Genomic DNA, 20,653 nt, shown 5'->3' with positions numbered 1-20,653 from the left:
CTGCTTTAAATACTTAAAATGGCGACGATTTCCTTACTTGAACAGCATGCAATCATTCGTTTTCTGATTTTGCGTGGTGTGAAACCAATTGAAATTCATCGATAGTTGAAGGAGACACGTGTTGATGGAGTTATGGATGTGTCGAAAGTGTGTTCGTGGGTGCGATAGTTTAATGAAGGCAGAACATTGTGTGACAACAAACCGAAACAACTTCGGGCTCGCACAAGCCGGTCTGAGGACATGATCGAGATAGTGGAGAGAATTGTTTTGGGGGATCGCCGAATGACTGGGGAACAGATCGCCTCCAGAGTTGGCATTTCTGTGGGTTCTGTGCACACAATCCTGCATGACGACCTGAAAATGCGAAAAGTGTCATCCAGGTGGGTGCCACGAATGCTGACGAACGACCACACGGCTGCCCGTGTGGCATGTTGCCGAGCAATGTTGACGCGCTACGACAGCATGAATGGGACTTTCTTTTCGTCGGTTGTGACAATGGATGAGACGTGGATGCCATTTTTCAATCCAGAAACAAAGCGCCAGTCAGCTCAATGGAAGCACACAGATTCACTGCCACCAAAAAAATTTCGGGTAACCGCCAGTGCTGAAAAAATGATGGTGTCTATGTTCTGGGACAGCGAGGGCGTAATCCTTACCCATTGCATTCCAAAGGGCACTACGATAACAGGTGCATCCTACGAAAATGTTTTGAAGAACAAATTCCTTCCTGCACTGCAACAAAAAAGTCCGGGAAGGGCTGCGGGTGTGCTGTTTCACCACGACAACGCACCCGCACATCGAGCTAACGTTACACAACAGTTTCTTCGTGATAACAACTTTGAAGTGATTCCTCATGCTCCCTACTCACCTGACCTGGCTCCTAGTGACTTTTGGCTTTTTCCAACAATGAAAGACACTCTCCGTGGCCACACATTCAGCAGCCGTGCTGCTATTGCCTCAACGATTTTCCAGTGGTCAAAACAGACTCCTAAAGAAGCCTTCGCCGCTGCCATGGAATCATGGCGTCAACGTTGTGAAAAATGTGTACGTCTGCAGGGCGATTACGTCGAGAAGTAACGCCAGTTTCATCGATTTCGGGTGAGTAGTTAATTAGAAAAGAAATCGGAGGCCTTAGAATTTGAATGCACCTCGTACATGCTGTAACGGTAGTGAGCGTTAATTACCTTTGAGATTGGACGAGGTGTGTCGATGTTAGTGAAGAATACGTTCAAGGCGACAAAGACATCATTACCGGCACCTCACTGAGTTTGGACGAGGTCGTATAATAGGGCTACGAGAAGTTGAATGTTCGTTCTGCTATACTGAGGAAAAACGTGGCAGGAATGTAGCCACTGTACTCGATTGCTGGCAGCGATAGTCACGATAATGTACGGTGGCAAGGAAAGCGGGCTCTAGATGGCGACGTGGCACTACCAACAGAGAAGACTATAGTGTTCGGCATACAGCTCTGGCGCATCGTACTGCATCTGCAGCAACATTTTGAGCAGCAGGTGGCACCACAGTGACACAACCAACTGTTACAAATCGGTTACTCGAGGACAGCTCCAAGCCAGGCGCCCTGCAGCGTGCGTTCCACTGACCCTAAACCACAGGCACATGCGACTTCAGTGGGGTCAAGCGAGAGCTCGTTGGAGGGCAGAGTGGAGGTCTGTTGTGTTTCTGATGAAAGCTGGTTCTGCCTCGGTGCCAGTGATGGCCGTGTGTTGGTTAGAAGGAAGCCAGTTGAGCGCCTGCAACCAATCTGTCTGTGTGCTAGACACACTGAGCCTACACCCGGAGTTATAGTGCGGGGTGCGATTTCGTGTGACACAAGGAGCACCCTCTTGGTAAAACCACGCACCCTCACTGCAAATTTGTACACCACTCTGATGATTCGACCTGTTGTGATTGCCATTCATGAACAGCATTACAGGATGTTTTTTGCAACAGGTTAATACTAGCCCACATACCGCTATTGCAACCCAACATGCTCTGCAGGGATTCCACATGTTGTGGGGCGGCGGTTAGAAAATTTACTGTTGTATAAATGTTTGAATGTTGAATGTAAAACCAGTTCCTATTATTTAGAATGTTATTTATGCTGTCTTTCGCCGTTCTCAACACTGGCTCTCTAACTACAATATTGGCAACCAGAAAGTGAATAGCAAAACGTGAAGCCTGTAATTAGAATTCCTAGTGCCCACTTCATCTGAGAATACACTTATAGTTACAGCTTATAGCTCTGAGGAATTAGGAGATTGTCTGGGATTTATAAGCAAAAACAGTCGTGAAAAAACGTCCTGTATTCTGAAAGTCACAGATGAAAACAAAAGAATCCACACAATCTAACTAACAGAGCAGTTCAGAGTCTAATGCGCTGATGCCACTATAACTGTCCAAATTAAATGTTTAAGTGAATGCTCGCCATAATTTGATGATTAGGTTCATCAAACGCCACGCTAAATAATGGTAGAATGTTTGTCCCGCGGCGGCACGTGAAAATACGACAATACGCAAACTGAAGATAGATAATTAAAGTCATCCCAGAATTAACACTTCATTCGAAAATGATTTCATGGTTACGCGTATCCCGAGTAACTTAATACGGCATCCGAGGCTGTTTGTAGCAATGATACCGACGCGACGCGACTCCCGACACAGATGGAGTGCTATTCAGCGTCTGGAGAGAACTGGGGCCTTGCTTTCTTTTTTTTTTTTTTTTTTTTTTTTTTTTTTTTTTTTCTTTATTGTATTTCAATTCCCCTATCGGGGCGGGCTGGCAGCAGCATAGGCGCTGCTCTTCAGCCGAAAGACATAGAACAAAACAATAGAAGACATTTAAAAACAGCAAAGGAGAGAAGAAGGCGAACATAGATATAAAAAGGGAGAACATCATGGAAGGCAATATACAAAAAACGGGGTGACTGTAAAATGGAGATAAAAAACTGTTTAAAAGTAGCACACACAAAAAGCCACACACTGCGACGATTAAAAGAAACACAAGGCACAGTATGACTGGAGCATAAAGGTGTTGACGGCTGGCATAGCACACAGCGTAGCACTGACGGCGAACCTCAAGGCAGCACACAATTAAAATCACACCTCTTGACGCACACGAGAAAAGCACGAAACACAACACTGACGTGGCACACTGATGTTGATCAATACAGAGGATCTGCCAGGTTCAAGGAGATGAGGGAGACCTGAAGAAGGGAGGGAGGGGAAGAGATGGGGGAGGGGAAAAGGGGGGCGCTCGGAAGAGGGCCAGGTAGGGAGGGATGTGGGAAGGAGAGAGGCAAGGATGGGGTGCAGGGTCTCAGGGGAGGGGGGGATGGAGGAAAATCCGCTCTGGGAGGAGGAGGAAAGAGGAGAAGGGGGCCCTGGGGAGGGGGGGGGGGGAACAAGGCCGGGTTATAGTTGGAAGGAAGGGTATATGTCACGGCGAAGTTCGTCATCCGGGAGGGGGAGGCGTTGGAAATTGCCCTGATGAAGGAGATGGAGGGTGTGGAGGTGGAGAGAGGGAGGGATACAGCGATAGAGGCGCGGCAACGGGCGGGGGGTGGAGAGGAAGGAGGAAACCAGAGGGTGGGGGGGATCAACCCTGCGAACAATGTAAAGGATGCGGAGATGTTGGAGGAACAAGAGGAGGTGGGGGAAGGGGATCAGTTCATACAGGAGCCGTGTGGGGGAAGGAAGGCGGATACGGAAGGCAAGGCGGAGCGCATGGCGTTCAAGGATTTGGAGAGCCTTGTAAAAGCGGGTGGGGGCGGAGATCCAGGCGACGCTGGCATAACAGAGGATAGGACGGATGAGGGATTTGTAGGTGTGGAGGATGGTAGAAGGATGCAATCCCCATGTCCGGCCGGACAGGAGTTTCAGCAGGCGGAGGCGGGAATGGGCTTTCTGCTGGATGGTCAGGAGATGAGGGGTCCAGGTGAGGTGTCGGTCAAGGGTGAGGCCAAGGTATTTCAGGGTGGGGGTGAGTTGGATAGGACGACCATAAAGGGTGAGGTAGAAATCTTGGAGGCGAAAGGAGCGAGTGGTACGGCCTATGATGATTGCCTGGGTTTTGGAGGGGTTGAGACGGAGGAGCCACTGGTTACACCAAGTGGTGAACTGGTTAAGGTGGGTTTGGAGGGTACGTTGAGACCTTTGAAGGGTAGGATAGAGAGCCAGGAAGGCGGTGTCATCAGCATATTGGAGAAGGTGAACTGGTGGGGGTGGCTTGGGCATATCAGCTGTATACAAGAGATAAAGGAGAGGGGAGAGGACAGAACCCTGGGGGACGCCAGCCGTGGGATAAAAGATACGGGAGTTGGTGTTGTGGAGGGCGACATAGGAAGGACGGTGCGAGAGGAAGGAAGCGACCAGACGGACAAAATTGATAGGCAGGGCGTAGGTTTGGAGTTTAAAGAGGAGACCGGGATGCCATACACGGTCATAGGCATTTTGGAGGTCAAGGGAAACAAAAATGGCGGAGCGACGGGAGTTGAGCTGGAGGGACAGAAGGTGAACAAGGTTGAGGAGTTGGTCATCAGCAGAGAAGGAGGGTCGGAAGCCACACTGGGTAAGGGGGAGGAGGTGGTGTTGAGCAAGGTGCCGATGGATACGGTGGGAGAGGATGGATTCAAGGACCTTACTGAAGACGGAGGTGAGGCAGATGGGACGATAGGAAGAGGCGGCAGAAGGGGGTTTGTTGGGTTTGAGGAAGAGGAGGACGCGGGAGGTCTTCCACAGGTCAGGGTAGAAGCCAGTAGAGAGGATGACATTATAGAGATGGGCGAGGACAGTTAGGAAGGAATAGGGGCTTTCTCGAAGGTGACGGTAGGTGACACAGTCGTGACCAGGGGCCGTGTTGCGTTTGGACTGGAGGAGAAGTTTAATGTCTTGTGCTGTGATGGGAGTGTTGACGTCCGAGGGGGGCAACTGCCCCAAGTACTGGAGACTAGGAGCAAGTGGAGCGACTGAGGTATCAGCACGTTCCATGACGGTGGGGAAAAGAGAATAATCAAAGTGGGGATCATCGGGGATGGAGAAGACCTCGGAAAGGTGGGAAGCGAAGTGGTTGGCCTTACTGAGGTTGTCTGGAAGGGGGCGATCGTTATGGAGAAGGGGGTAGTGGGGAGCGGAAAGGGAACCAGTAAGACGATGGAAGGCAGACCAGTACTTGGAGGAGTTGATAGGGAGGGTGGCATTGAGTCGTGTGCAGGTCTGGCGCCAGTCCCGGCGTTTCGTTGCTGTAATAAGGTTCCGTACGTGTCGCTGTATTTGCCGGTGGCGTTGGAGTGTATCCCTGTCACGAGTGCGGAGGAAGGAGCGATAGAGGCGGCGGGATTCACGGAGGAGGAGGACAGCCCGCGGAGGGAGAGTGGGACGGTGTGGGTGGATGGTTTTAGTAGGAACATGGGCCTCCACGGCGTCAGTAATTACCGTCTGAAGAAAGGACGAGGCGCGGATGATGTCGTCAGGATGGCGATAGGTAAGAGGGTGGCTTTCGACCTGGGTGGAGATGGAGTCCCGGTAGGCAGCCCAGTTGGCACGGCGATAGTCATGGACGACCTTGGGAGGGGGTGCAGGTTGCGGAGCTGGAGGGGGGCGGTTTGCAGACGTTATGGTGAGAAGGACAGGGAGGTGATCGCTACCTGTGGGGTCAAGGACGGCGACAGTGATACGCCCAAGGAGGTTGGCGGAGGCAATGACAACATCGGGGGTGGTGTTACTTTCGGGTCGGGTGTGCTGGGGAATGGGAACAAGGTCACCCTGGATTGTGGAGAGGAACTGATACCACCGCCGAAGGGCAGCAGGAGTGCGGCTATGGACGTTGAGGTCGGCGGCAATCACATAGGTGGAGAAGGTGTGATCAATGTGTGAGATGAAGTCATAAGGAAGAGGAGCAGTGGAGCGGACATAGATGGTGGCACAGGTAATGGTGAGGGAGGGGAAGAAGACGCTAAGGATAAGGTGTTCAGTGGGGTCATTGAGGAGAGGTTGTGGCCGGACGGGGATATGCTTAAGGTGGCCAATCGCGACTCCACCCTGCGCACGAGGACCAGGAGCATCAGTGCGGTGGAGGATATAGGGGGAGGAGCGGACAGAATGGTGGGGCTGGAGAAAGGTTTCATTCAGGAGGAAGGCGTCGACCTGGTGGTGGGAGAGGGTGTGCATGAGGAGGTATTTGTTGGAGCGGAAGGAGCGAATGTTCTGGAAGAGGATGCGAGACTCGTGCCGCGCCATGACGGGAAGGAGGGGGGGAAGAGAGGGAAGGGAAGAGACTTAAACTAGGGTGTCGAGGCGGGTGAAGGTGAAGTGGGCTTGGTTGTGGGAGTAAGTGGCGAAGGTGTTCAGGTGGAACACAGAGCGAGCAGCAAGGGATATTTGTTGGAAGGTGTGCGGGCGCTGAAAAGGGTGAATGTTTTGGAGTACAACGGTAATGAACCGGATGATGTCCTCGGCCGTGGGGGGTGGACGGAGGGAATTGTTAGGATGGACAGGAGGATCGACGGGACGAACTGGGACTGTAAGTTCAGGGGTGGCTGGAGGGGGTTTAGCTTTACACTTGTAGGAGTATGTGGGATGGGGGCCATTGCAGGTATTACAGGAAGGAGGAGCAGCGAGGTTGGGGCAGTTCTTGAGAAAGTGGGAGGCCTTGCAATGGGGACAGGTGGGGGGGTTTTTGCAGTTGGGAGTCAGGTGGTCATTGTACATCAGGCACCGTTGGCAACGGTAGGATTGGGGAGGGGATTTGGAGGATTCAACAGGGTGGCGACGGTGGTATATCAGGGCACCCTGGGTGAGGAGATGGTCTATGGACGGGGCGGACTCTGAGAATACCCGCATGAGGTAGGTGGGACCAGAGGCATTGTGGATACGGCGAGCAGAGCGGATGTCCAAGTCCGGGTGGGAGTTCAATTCTACCAACACTTCATCCTCTGTGATCACCGGGCTGAGCTTGGTGATCACAGCGGTGTAGGTGGGGGGGCGACGGGGAGGCTGGGGCTGACGAGGAGTGGAAGCGGAAAGGAAGGGTGTCAGAGAGGCGTGGGGGCCAAACATAACTCGTGGGAGTTTTCGCAGGAGGTCTGTGTGAAATGATGGGGATGGGGACTTGATAAGGACTGAGTCCCTGCGGGGAATGAGTTGGGAGATGGGAGCACCAGGTAAGTACTTTCGTATTTCCTTGGTGAGGGTACGAGCGTCGAGGAACTTAGGATCGGGAGTGGACAGGACAAAGGTGTGGAGGGTGGGGGCCAAGGTAGGGGTGGCAGGAGGAGGGGTGGTGTCCATGGTGACGGCAGGGGGAGGGGGAGGGGGAGGTGGCGTTGATTTTTTGTGGGAAGTGGCGGGAGCAGAGTCGGTAAGGACGCGCTTTTGGGGTTTTTTGGAGACTGGAGGCTGGGAGGAGGGGAGAGGGACGGGGAGGAGAGGGAGGTGGCGGGTGGCAGATCCCTGTGGCGTAGTGGAGGCACCGGGAGAAGCAGCTGGTTCAGTGGTGGCGATGGTGGCTCGGCGCAACGTGATGCGTGCGGGAGATGCAGAAGACGAAGCGACGGGGTCGGTGAGAGAGGGGAAGCCAACCACCTGAGGGGCGGCAGCAGAGGCGGCAACAGAGGCGTACGTGAGGGCGGGGGTAGTAGTGGGAGCTGTTGAGGGTGTGGAGGCTGGAGGAAGGGTGTAGAGGTGTGGGTATACAGCAGGGGAGGAGATAGGGGGGTGGGTAAGTGGAGGAAGGGAAGGGGAGGTGGAAGGAGGGAGGCCAGAGGCGGCACTCCAGGAAGTGACTGTGGGAGAGGGGGAGGGGGAGGTGTAGATGACGGTGGAGGTGGGAGTACTCATTGCAGACGAACGGCGACGGACAGACGGACGTGCAGCAGGCGGCGTCGGCGTCGGCGTCGGCGAACAGCAGGCGGCGTCGGCGTCGGCGTCGGCGGCGAACAGGCGGACGAACAGCAGGCGGCGGCGGCGGCGGCGGCGGCGGCGGTTACGACGACGGCGATGGACAGCCAGCAGGCGGACGGCCGGACGAACGAACGAACGAACAGCGACAGCAGCGGGCAGACAGACAGACAGACAGACACACACACACAATCTTCGAAGACGGAGATTCCACCCTGAGAGTAGCCCAGGCTTTGCCATCTGACGCTTTCGAAGGAGGGGATCCAACCCTCTAGATGTGCCTTGCTTTCTCGCGCAGCGTTCTTATATATAAAGCCGCGGTGCGGAAGGCTAAGGGAACGCCTGATCAAATCGGCTCTCCCGACTAGCCGCTTGGCTAGTAATGCACCACATTAAATTATTGAATAAATCATAGCTTCTTTTGCTGATGGCCGATGAAGCTCTCAATTTAAATGTGCATTCAACACACAGGTAAGTAATCATAATAAAAGTTTGACGTGGCTAAGTTAAATATTTCGGGCGAGAGAATTAATTTACTTACACTGCACGCAGTAGACGAGCTCTGAACTTGCCCTTTAGAAATACGCTGTCGCTATAGTTTTATAGGTATTCAAATGAAACTTCTCACATCTTTATGGTTATAGCGGATCTACATTATACTTAAATATAAACATCCTAGCCTTATTTATTAGCCTACTTAATCTATCTTGCTTCCTTAATTTTTAAGACAAAAACCAGAAAATCATGAATTTCAATTAAAATCTTAATTTGTGAGATCCAGAAGACTGTTTCTATTACATATTTATGAAAAAGGAATCTAATCATAAATTTTGAAGTCTCTAGCTCTTTTCTGTTGCGCCAATGATTTTTACAGAAAAACGTCCAAATTTCGAAAATGGTTAAAGTTATCGAACTGATATTGAACACACATTAATTTAATATTACTCCTGACATGCTAGAACCGTTTCAGGTTATTTGCTTAATTTTTAAAGTATTGCGCAGTATTTATGACGTCAGAGCTAGTTTCAGCGGACTGGCTGGCACACAATGGAAAGACTGATGTGAATTTACTATGGCGTGAGTAGACTGCTTCCCTACAATGTCCTTATGCCTGCTCAGTCACCAGATCTGCTCCAGTCGAGCACATGTGGTACATCATCGGACGACAAGTCCGGCATCATCCACAAACAGCATTAACTGTGCCTATATTGACCGACGAAGTACAACAAGCACGGAACTCGACCCCACAAACTGACATCCGACAACTGTACAACACAATATGTGCACGTTTGCTTGCTTTCATTCAATATTCTGTCTGTTACACAGGTTATTGATGTACCAACATTTCACGTTTGCAATGGCTTACCTCACACTTACATTAACCTGTGCTTTTGCGATCTTTATCACTTAAATATGTTACCTAGGCAAAAGTAACCCGAAATTTCATTACTCTACCTTAGTTAATTACGATTTTTTTTTCCTTCAGTATATATACCTGTACATACTATGCTATTCAGTCTTCCCTGTCACCTAACCCTGCCTCTTTGTGTTTCAGCTGCGGCTACAAGGAATCATCTCACACGCAAAAGTCATTACCAGAAGGCCATAGCTCCAAGATGTAAGTACGAAACTAAATTCATGATATCAACACAACATTCCCTCTTTTCTTGGGTCTTACTTGTGGCGCTCTGAAATGCAAGGTATAAATAATTTTAGTCATACTACACTATGGTTTCATTTCTTATGTGGTCTCCACTTTTGACGTTCTCTTCTGACATATGTCCAGGCTATGCCCATCAAACGAAGCAGGCTACTATGAACGTGAAAAGAAAGTTGATTACTTATGAATTGTGGGCACTACAGATGCACACTAAAAATGTGAAACACGTTAGTTGTGGTACTGGGAAAAAGTGTTTCGTTCACTAGAAATGTCAGCAATAGAAACAAGGAGTTTTAAAAGGTCCGCACTCTATCCCAAGGTTGAGTAGAGTAAGGGAGACCGGACTGTAATGTCCTTTCTGGGAGCATTTCTTCATAAGGCGCTATTATATACGAAGACATGTACACCGCCTCCTGTGTCCCTCTGTGATTCACGCATTGTGGCAGAATTTACATTTATTTTTGGTGACCGTACGACAAACGCAAGTTTCAGTCAAACAAATAACATAAAAAATATAATAATAAATAATATAATACATTAAAATTGAAACAAATGAGCCCACGGTCACAATTTTTTAGTCTTATTAACCAGGTTTCAACACTTCTAAGAGTGCCTTCATCAGAATTTAGACATTTAAAGTAGTCTATGACATAATTACAAATATATGGAAAAAAAATTTATATTAAAAAGTGTAAGTACTGACTAACAATACAAGACAGAGACAGTACTTACATGTCACGTATAAAATAAATAACTGGCCAGAAGGGCTTTAGTCACAAAACATTTAAAAGGAATGTGTGAAGGCGAGCCTCTAAGGGCTGCTCATACCTGTACAGCCACGGGTTGCAACACTTCTAAGTCAATAACATGTTGAAACCTGGTTAATACGACTAAAAAATTGTGACCGAGGGCTCATTTGTTTCAATTTTAATTTATAAACGGTCACTGAGCCAAGCAGCCATGTTTAAAACAAATAACAGTTTCAACTGTAGTCGTCAATCTTTTTCAGATCCAGTGTTGCAGCGTGTGACTGCATATTAATGTTGAAAGCGGTTACGAATTTATTTATTGTTTACTTAATAAATAAATAAGTTAATGACAATAATTCTTTCATTATGCCTAGCGATGGACGTTCGGCTAAATACAAGAACACACAGAATTATACCATCATTCAGAACATTCTCAGAAACGTCAGTTATTCGTATTTCACTGAAGCCTGCACTTCGCTCCTGTTCTCCCCAGCCGCCAAATAGAGTAAAAATTCTTCGACCAAAACGGATTATTAACTTCATAACATGACCACTTAGATGCTACGTCCACACTCTTAAGAATACAAAGGCTTAAACTTTGATTATCTTTCCCACGTTCGAGCGTTTGTTAAAGTTATCTCTCCAACGGAGACAATTCAAGTATCGTGACGAGCATGTCAAATACGATTTCACGGACGGGTAGGCGCCATTTTCACTGCGGGAGTTGCTGATTTTTCGTGCCTTGTTCGCCGCCCCGAAAGGCGTTTCAATCGTGACGGAAAAGCCGTGTTATCGATGGAAAGTTAATTGAGTTTGCGCGGCTTATAAACAGGACCAGACGATAGCATCGGCGACCCGCACGCACGGAGCGGCGACTGCCGAAACTCGTGAGCGTGGGTCCACGGGCGCTCTTCCAGCCGTCGGAGACCGTGTCTGGAAGGCCTCAGCCTGTTCTTCAACCACAGAGTCCTCTTAGATGTCAGGAGCCGTCGAATCTGCTAGGTGGGTTGGATGTTCAAACAATTCACATTTCAAACGCCTCACAAGGAGACCGCCCCGACTCATCATCACCGATTCCGTCCAACACTATGACATATATAGGACTTGCCTACAAATGGAAATGAAAAAAGTGGGCAACTACAGGTTTCCAAGACTTAGAAAAAACAGATTTTTTGGCGCAGGTCGGGTGAGGCATGAGTCATTTATGTGAGCTAAGTTTCCAGAACGTTGTCGACGTAGCAGAAAGAGTGCAGAACGGTGATCCGAGAGTCGTGGCGTCGAGTCCCCATCCACCCCCTTTTTTGTTCAATTTTTGCGTTACTTACGCTGCAAATAAACTGAAATAATGTTCAATATATTGTGTTTGCTAATATTTTCATAAGAGGTATCATTGATATGTTGAAAGAACTGAACTCCATACTCTTGAATACAGACGGAAACTATCTCAGGAAAGAATGGGATTTTCACTCTCGCAGATTAAAACTGCGGTCTTGACCGAGACCCGAACTCGGGCCCTTTGCCTTTCGCGGACAACTGCTCTACCATCTGAGCTAGCCAAGCACGACTCACGCCCCGTCCTCACAGCTTTGGGAGGTAGGAGACGAGGTAATGGCAGAAGTGAAGCTGTGAGTACAGGGAGAGAGTCGTGCTTGAGTAGCTCAGGTGGTAGAGCACTTGCCCGCGTAAGGCAAAGGTCCCGAGTTCGAGTCTCGGCCAGGCACACGGTTTTAATCTGCCACGAAATATCCCAGGAAAGTCTACTGAAAACGTTTCAAGAGCCGGCTTTAAATGATGACTCTATGAATATATGAGGGATGGAACTTAAATAGGGGCAACTATATATTCACAACTGATACAAAAGAGTTATATGTTTGCACCTTTTACTGTCCTTCAAAGTAGTTACCAGCGTTGTGTAGAACCCGTTGCCAGCGATGTGGAAGGCGTAGTATACCTGTTCTATTGATGGTGTGAATGGAGCGATCTACTGCCTGTCGAATCTCTGGAACAATTCTGAAGCGAATGCCACGAAGTGGTTCCTTCATCTTCGGTATCAGATCAAAGTCACAAAGACTTAAGTCCGGGGAGTATGGTGGATGGTAAACTACTTCCCAGTCCCATCGGCCGAACAGAGCAGCCACAGCTTACGCTGTATGCGCCCGCGTATTGTCGTGCAAAGTTATGGGTGGGTTGCGCAGAAAGTGTCGCCGCTTCTTTCGCAAAGCAAGTCGCAGGTGATACTCCAAGAACGAGCAGTAATACGATTTAAGTCCTTGTGACTTGCAAACATGCAACTCTTTTCTATCGGTTGTGAATAAATAGTTGCCACTACTTAAGTTCCAACCCTCATAAACCCCTACATATCGCTCCCATAAGAATCTAAGGATAATATTAGATTAATTACAGCACGCACAGAGGCAGTTAAATAGTCATTCTTCCTGCGCTCTATATGTGAATGAAACGGGGAAAAGCCTTAATAACCGGTAGATTGGGACGTACGCTCCGCCATCCACTACAGATGTAGGTGTAGATGTAAAAGAAAAGACAAACGAAAATTTGAAATTGCAAATAAATTTCCAAGAAAGGACTGTACTTATAGCATCCACCATGTTGTTGTTGTGTGAAATCTTATGGGACGTAACTGCGAAGGTCATCAGTCCCTAAGCTTACACACTACTTAACCTAAATTATCCTAAGGACAAACACACACTCCCATGCTCGAGGCAGGACTTGAACCTCCGCTGGGACCAGCCACACAGTCCATGACTAGCATCCACCATGACTCAGCACATAAATTTCCGGAAAAGGATTGTAAGGCGTACACGAGAACTCCGTAAACAAAATTAGATCCCTTTATTGTTTTACAGTTGATGGTTTACACTTTGTGGTGTTAATCGTAAAAATAGTAGAAGCAGTATTTTTATCGGCACGTTGCACACGTTATAAACGCTGCATTTTTAAAATGACTTTGTTGTTTTAAAGTTTTTACAGAAAAACAGACTTGGTTTACATTTGTAAAAGTTTCTCTCCCATAGCACAGTTTGGCAGCATAACACCGCTCGAATGTCAAAGTGAAACTAACGGTTTACGATATCCTATACCCTTTAATTACAATCCCTTCTTCGAAAGTTATTTGCAGAGCCCTCGTGGTCGCTGTAAGTACAATCCTTTCCTGGAAATTTATTTGCAATTACAAATTTGCCTTTGCCTTCCCTTTTCATACCTTTTATGAAATTACTAACAAAAACAATATGTTAAGAATTATTTCTATTTATTTCCAGTGTAAGTAAAGGAAAAAGAGAAAGTAAAAAGTTTCCGCAGAGAGACTCGAGCCCACGAACTTCGAATTATCGTTCTGAACCAACCGCTGCCTAGAAAGAACGCTAACATAAATGGCCCGTGCCTCGCCTAATCCGCTCCAGAACTGCCATATTTTCCTGAACGCTTGGCCATCTGCATCTCCAACAACTGTCACTTCCATTTCTGGCGAAGCCCTGTATGGGGAGGGCGTCAACCATAAATCTGGTTGAAATCAGTGATGACGAATAGGCGCGCTCTCCTCGCAAGTTAAATACGCCAGGGTACCGTCATGGGTGGCTGCAGTAACCTGATGACCTTTTGTTTCTGTCTACATCTACATCTACATTGATACTCCGCAAGCCACCCAACTCCTTTTCTCACATATCTTTTCGTCAAGACGCTTAGCAATTTCAAAGACTGAACATATTCATTAAATTCAGCTTTATTTACATTGAGAAGGTAAAAAATAGAGAAGTGCCAGACTTTCCTAATAATGTACGCTTTTGTGTCGGCAGATCTGGTACCCACCCACACTGTCTCATTCACCAACCACGCCTGATGTTTGCATCTCTGCGGAACAAAAGCTCTTTCCCCCTCCAGAAATGTTCTCATATATTCTTCAGTTAGAACTCATCAGTTTGGAGATGAGCACATCTCTCCAGCCCACCTATCGGGCCAGCCGGGGTGGCCGAGCGGTTCTAGGCGCTACAGTCTGGAACCATGCGACCGCTACGGTCTGAGGTTCGAACCCTGCCTCGGGCATGGATGTGTGTGATGTCCTTAGGTTAGTTAGGTTTAAGTAGTTCTAAGTTATAGGGGACTGATGACCTCAGAAGTTAAGTCCCATAGTGCTCAGAGCCATTTGAACCAACTATCGGTATCACGTCCGTAATCCGTCACTCAGTCGGCTCTTAACTCGAACAATAAATCAAAATTTCCAACGTTCTTATTCACAAAAATTATTCGTCCCAGTATGGGGAAAGACTGCATTCTAGTCTCACACATTTTTAATCCTAACACTTTGTTCTTCGTCTTCATTCCTATTGTTCCCTCTTCATCTTTGTGCATATTGTGTACTATTTGTCTTTCCCTATAGCTTCTTCTATTTTTCTCAAGATTTTGAACATTTGCACCACTTTACCTTGTTGAGGGCTGTTTCTAGTTTAGTATGTCGTAGTGAAATTCTTGAGACATTGTGATAGCAGACTACCCCGTTTGTTACAGGCGTTATGTAACACTACTAGAATTTGCGACCATTTTTTGTAAGTTCCCTGTTGTCTGACTTCTATAAATTTGGATTAACTGTTCCTTCGGCTTTTCTCATGGGTTAGAACGAGCTAATAATACGTGACAATTCATGGACATATTGAGGTGTTCAACCTAGCGTATGAATTACGTTATAGACGTTTAGGTTTTTGCTACACTTTATGGTAATTTAAAGAAAATAGAATTTATGCAAAAAAGAGCACTTTAAAACACCTCACTGTTCTGATGATATTCACTTGATTAGCATGGACGGTTTTTATAAAATTGTATCAACAGAGAAACGATAGAGCGCAAGCCGACTCCACACAACCGCAGTTTATAACGTGACAAACAGTTACAGAACAAAGTCATTGGTACGTGTTAGACGGACGAAAAACCGCAGATTCCCATCACCGGCAATGAACAAGAAACGTCAGGGGTAACGAAAGGTGAGCAGATAGAGTGTACCTTGGACGGGAGAGGACTAGCACCTAATCCATCATTTATGATTATATAATTTGATCATCTTTAAAAATGTGCTACCGATTGACAACTAGTGTAACTTTAATATAGGACGCAGAAAAAGCGAGTACTTTTAATGTATGCCACGTGGTCTAGCAGTTGGCGCCTACGTCGGGGCCCTCGGATCGATCCCTGCTAGCACTTATTTGGCTTTTGCCCTCGTAGAGAGTGGTGCGCTGGCAACAGTACAGCCGTCTGAGGCCGACCGGGCAGTACAGGCGCTTCTGACGTGGACCAGCCTTCTGAAAGGGTCAGCTTTGCCGGCTGCATGCCACGAACCTATTCGCCGTCCGTTGGAGTCGAGCTGCCACATCAACCCAGAAGGTAATGTGTGAGTAGCGTGTTGTTCTAGGAGTAACCTTACATGGCAGTAACAACCGTCATAAATTAATGCCTGATATGTACAGGTGTACATATTACAACTTGAAAAATTGTATAATTAATATATTTCAACACCTTTTAAAACAATTCCGCAGTTGAATTACGAAAGAATAACATGGATTGACATCGCTTGCTTACCGGACACTCCAGTAAGTGAACACAACTAACTTGTTTGCTTCTAGCCTGTTTGATAAATACACGTTGTCAACATCATTTCGTTAATCATTAGGAAAAAACCTAATTGATTTTGGCTTACTACGCTTTTAAAAATAGACTTTCCGATAAAACAGTGTTTTATGGAGCAATACGTGTTATCAAATAATTGATGTTCGTTTCTGTTTTAATTAAAAACCGTCCACGTTAATCAAGCTTATATCACCAGAACAGTGAGGTGTTTTAAAGTGCTCTTTTTTGCATAAACTCTATTTTCTTTAAATTACCGTAAAGTGTAGTAAAAATCTAAACGTCTGTAACTTAATTCATACGCTATGTTGAACACCTCAATATGTTCATGAACTGTCACGTATCATTAGCTGGTTCCAACCCCTGAGAAAAGCCGAAGGAACAGTTAACACAAATTTATCGAAGTCAGAGAACACGGAACTTACAAAAAATGGTCGCAAATTCTAACAGTGGTACATAAAGTTTGTAACAAACTGGGTAGACTGTTATCAGATTTTTAGCATCGGCACACATTACTGCTTTTAATAACCCCTCCGGAAATGTAGCTTTACCGTCGATGAAGTTTGTTCACTTCAGTAAGATGGAAAACTTGATGGTAATATTTGCTTCTGTGTATTGCTCCGTGGAATAACGCCCTGCCTGTCATATTTGCTGTAATGCCACTGTACATGACAGAACTGAAAGTGAAGGGCAAAAATAAATTTACAAACTTAAATGATACTCTTACTTTTAAAAAAGTATCTTTTGTCCGTTGATATTCGTGCAAAGCTAACTCTATGTCAGTAGTGCACAAAACCCCTACAAAAGGCATAATTATATCGAAAAAAATATTGTAAAATCACTTACACTGTTGTGTATCAATAATGATCAATGCATCTTCTTGCAAAACATGAGCAACAGATTGTATCTGATCCATTTCAGAGGGACACACCATGAAACGTGCTATTGAAAATCGTCTGTTGAGTTGTGAAACAGTTTTCATCTGTTTTACCGAACGAGGCGATGCAACACTGTGGACAACGAACATTCGAGAGGCCAGTGGTTCAGATCCCTCTCAGACTTTGCAGATTTACGTTTTAAGTATTTTCCCTAAATCGATTATAGGAAATGCCGGGATGGTTCCTTTGGAAATGTACACGACCGGATTCCTTCTTCATCCGTCCCCGGTGTTCACTTTCTCTACGTCTCTTATTCACCCCGTCGTCGACAGTGCGTCAGTTCCTAGTCTCCCTTTTTTTTTAAATTGCCCTTCACAATGGACAGAATGAAAACTCTTTCCTACTGTGATTATGCATAACTGACGTTGATTGGAAGGGGCGCAGTGCCTTTCGCTGTTTACAAACGGTAGTACGTTCCTTCTGATGATTGAGTTCAGCCATTCTCAGCAGGTAAGCAAAAAGAAGAAAACGTACTGGCGTATTGCAGAACTTTGTTCTTATCGTCCGTGTTACGCTGAATCATAATACCGCGATAAACGAACGCTTACGAGAGAAATTTCAGTAATTCCACTGTTGCCAAAGCTTATCGAAGATCTGAGGGTTGTCACATACCCAAAAGGTCCTTTCATTTTCTCTTGAAAAAATCTTTGTTATTCTAATGTAGGTTAATTCTAATGTCTAGATTACAAAGAGATTCAAGAGAATGTTTAAAATTGTGTAAAACTATATCACCACGAAGAACAGCACGAGATATACAGGGCTATTACAAATGATTGAAGCGATTTCATAAATTCACTGTAGCTCCATTCATTGACATATGGTCACGACACACTACAGATACGTAGAAAAACTCATAGAATTTTGTTCGGCTGAAGCCGCACTTCAGGTTTCTGCCGCCAGAGCGCTCGAGAGCGCAGTGAGACAAAACGGCGACAGGAGCCGAGAAAGCGTATGTCGTGCTTGAAATGCACTCACATTAGTCAGTCATAACAGTGCAACGACACTTCAGGACGAAGTTCAACAAAGATCCACCAACTGCTAACTCCATTCGGCGATGGTATGCGCAGTTTAAAGCTTCTGGATGCCTCTGTAAGGGGAAATCAACGGGTCGGCCTGCAGTGAGCGGAGAAACGGTCGAACGCGTGCGGGCAAATTTCACGCGTAGCCCGCGGAAGTCGACGAATAAAGCTAGCAGGGAGCTAAACGTACCACAGCCGACGGTTTGGAAAATCTTACGGAAAAGGCTAAAGCAGAAGCCTTACCGTTTACAGTTGCTACAAGCCCTGACACCCGATGACAAAGTCAAACGCTTTGAATTTTCGGCGCAGTCGCAACAGCTCATGGAAGAGGATGCGTTCAGTGCGAAACTTGTTTTCAGTGATGAAGCAACATTTTTTCTTAATGGTGAAGTGAACAGACACAATGTGCGAATCTGGGCGGTAGAGAATCCTCACGCATTCGTGCAGCAAATTCGCAATTCACCAAAAGTTAGCGTGTTTTGTGCAATCTCACGGTTTAAAGTTTACGGCCCCTTTTTCTTCTGCGAAAAAAACGTTACAGGACACGTGTATTTGGACATACTGGAAAATTGGCTCATGCCACAACTGGAGACCGACAGCGCCGACTTCATCTTTCAACAGGATGGTGCTCCACCGCACTTCCATCATGATGTTCGGCATTTCTTAAACAGGAGATTGGAAAACCGATGGATCGGTCGTGGTGGAGATCACGATCAGCAATTCATGTCATGGCCTCCACGCTCTCCCGACTTAACCCCATGCGATTTCTTCCTGTGGGGTTATGTGAAAGATTCAGTGTTTAAACCTCCTCTACCAAGAAACGTGCCAGAACTGCGAGCTCGCATCAACCATGCTTTCGAACTCATTGATGGGGACATGCTGCGCCGAGTGTGGGAGGAACTTGATTATCGGCTTGATGTCTGCCAAATCACTAAAGGGGCACATATCGAACATTTGTGAATGTCTAAAAAAACTTTTTCAGTTTTTGTATGTGCGTGCAATGTTTTTGTTGTTGTGGTCTTCAGTCCTGAGACTGGTTTGATGCAGCTCTCCATGCTACTCTATCCTGTGCAAGCCTCTTCATCTCCCAGTACCTACTGCAACCTACATCCTTCTGAATCTGCTTAGTGTATTCATCTCTTGGTCTCCCTCTACGATTTTTACCCTCCACGCTGCCCTCCAATACTAAATTGGTGATCCCTTGATGCCTCAGAACGTGTCCTACCAACCGATCCTTTCTTCTGGTCAAGTTGTGCCACAAACTTCTCTTCTCCCCAATCCTATTCAGTACTTCCTCATTAGTTATGTGGTCTACCCATCTAATCTTCAGCATTCTTCTGTAGCACCACATTTCGAAAGCTTCTATTCTCTTCTTGTCCAAACTATTTATCGTCCATGTTTCACTTCCATACATGGCTACACTCCATACAAATACTTTCAGAAATGACTTCCTGACACTAAAATCTATACTCGATGTTAACAAAGCATTGTGAAAATATCTCAAATAATAAAGTTATTGTAGAGCTGTGAAATCGCTTCAATCATTTGTAATAACCCTGTATATATATATATATATATATATATATATATATATATATATATATATATATATATATATATATATATAATAGTTACGGGGATTTGCATCACTTGTGGATGATTTAGAATTTAAGATTCCCTGCTTATGGATCTCCCTTCGTGTTGCTTTAGTGCTGACAGGGTTTGCGAGTGCGGCATTCAGTTTTGCGGTGACTCCTGCAGCTGTTTTCCTCTTATCTTGAGTTATAATCCTCTTCAATAGCTGTTCGTCAGGACCACTCAACACACACTTCCGTCCGCGTTGTGACTTAGCCGATGGTGTTTTTCTGCTATCCCTATGTGCTGTATAAATCTTACATTTCGTGCCTCTTGAAACACCAAACACTTCGTCTGTCTTGGTTACGGAAGCACTCACCATACGAACACCAACAATTTGCCCACGTTCCAATTCACTTACCTCCGACACAATCATCTCGAAGTGTTTGCATATTTTAGTCCAACCACTGTATCATTTCAGTGAATCACGCTAGTAGAGAAGAAAAAGAAGGAGCACAAGGGACACGTTGAAGCAATGGTCCCGCTCGAATGAATTTTTATTCACGTTCTCGGACCTTTGGAGGTGACGGAGTCCCACCTCTAACTCACAAACCAGGCACTCCTACGATACGACTCGGCAAACAAATGGTAATGAGATGGGGAGCTATTAATATCAATGGGGGCTACTCTGGGAAGAAGATAGACCTGGCAGAGGCTGCAAGTAAAATGGGGCTGGACGTTTTAGCTCTTAGTGACATTCGGGTAAGGGGTGAGAAAGAAGAGGATGTGGGAGAATACAAGGTCTACCTGTCAGGAGTCAAAGCAGGAATAGCACAATGGGGTGTAGGGCTTTACATCAGGAAAGAAATGGAACCCAGCGTAGTTGCAATAAGGTATGCAAACGAACGACTGATGTGGATAGATTTGACAGTGTCCAACAAGAAAATTAGGACTGTGTCAGTATATTCGCATTGTGAAGGGACAGATCAAGATAGGATGGATAGTTTTTATGATGCACTCAGTGATGTAGTTGTTAGAGTAAAGGACAAGGACAGTGTTCTGCTCATGGGTGATTTTAAGGCCAGGACTGGAAATCGAACAGAAGGTTATGGGTAAATTTGGAGAGGATATGGAGGCCAACAGGAACGGGAAGCAACTCTTGAATTTCTGTGCCAGTATGGGCTTAGCAAT

The sequence above is a fragment of the Schistocerca americana genome, chromosome 5, assembly GCF_021461395.2.
Source record: "Schistocerca americana isolate TAMUIC-IGC-003095 chromosome 5, iqSchAmer2.1, whole genome shotgun sequence".
Classification (NCBI taxonomy): domain Eukaryota; kingdom Metazoa; phylum Arthropoda; class Insecta; order Orthoptera; family Acrididae; genus Schistocerca; species Schistocerca americana.
Note: the sequence above shows the minus strand (reverse complement) of the source record.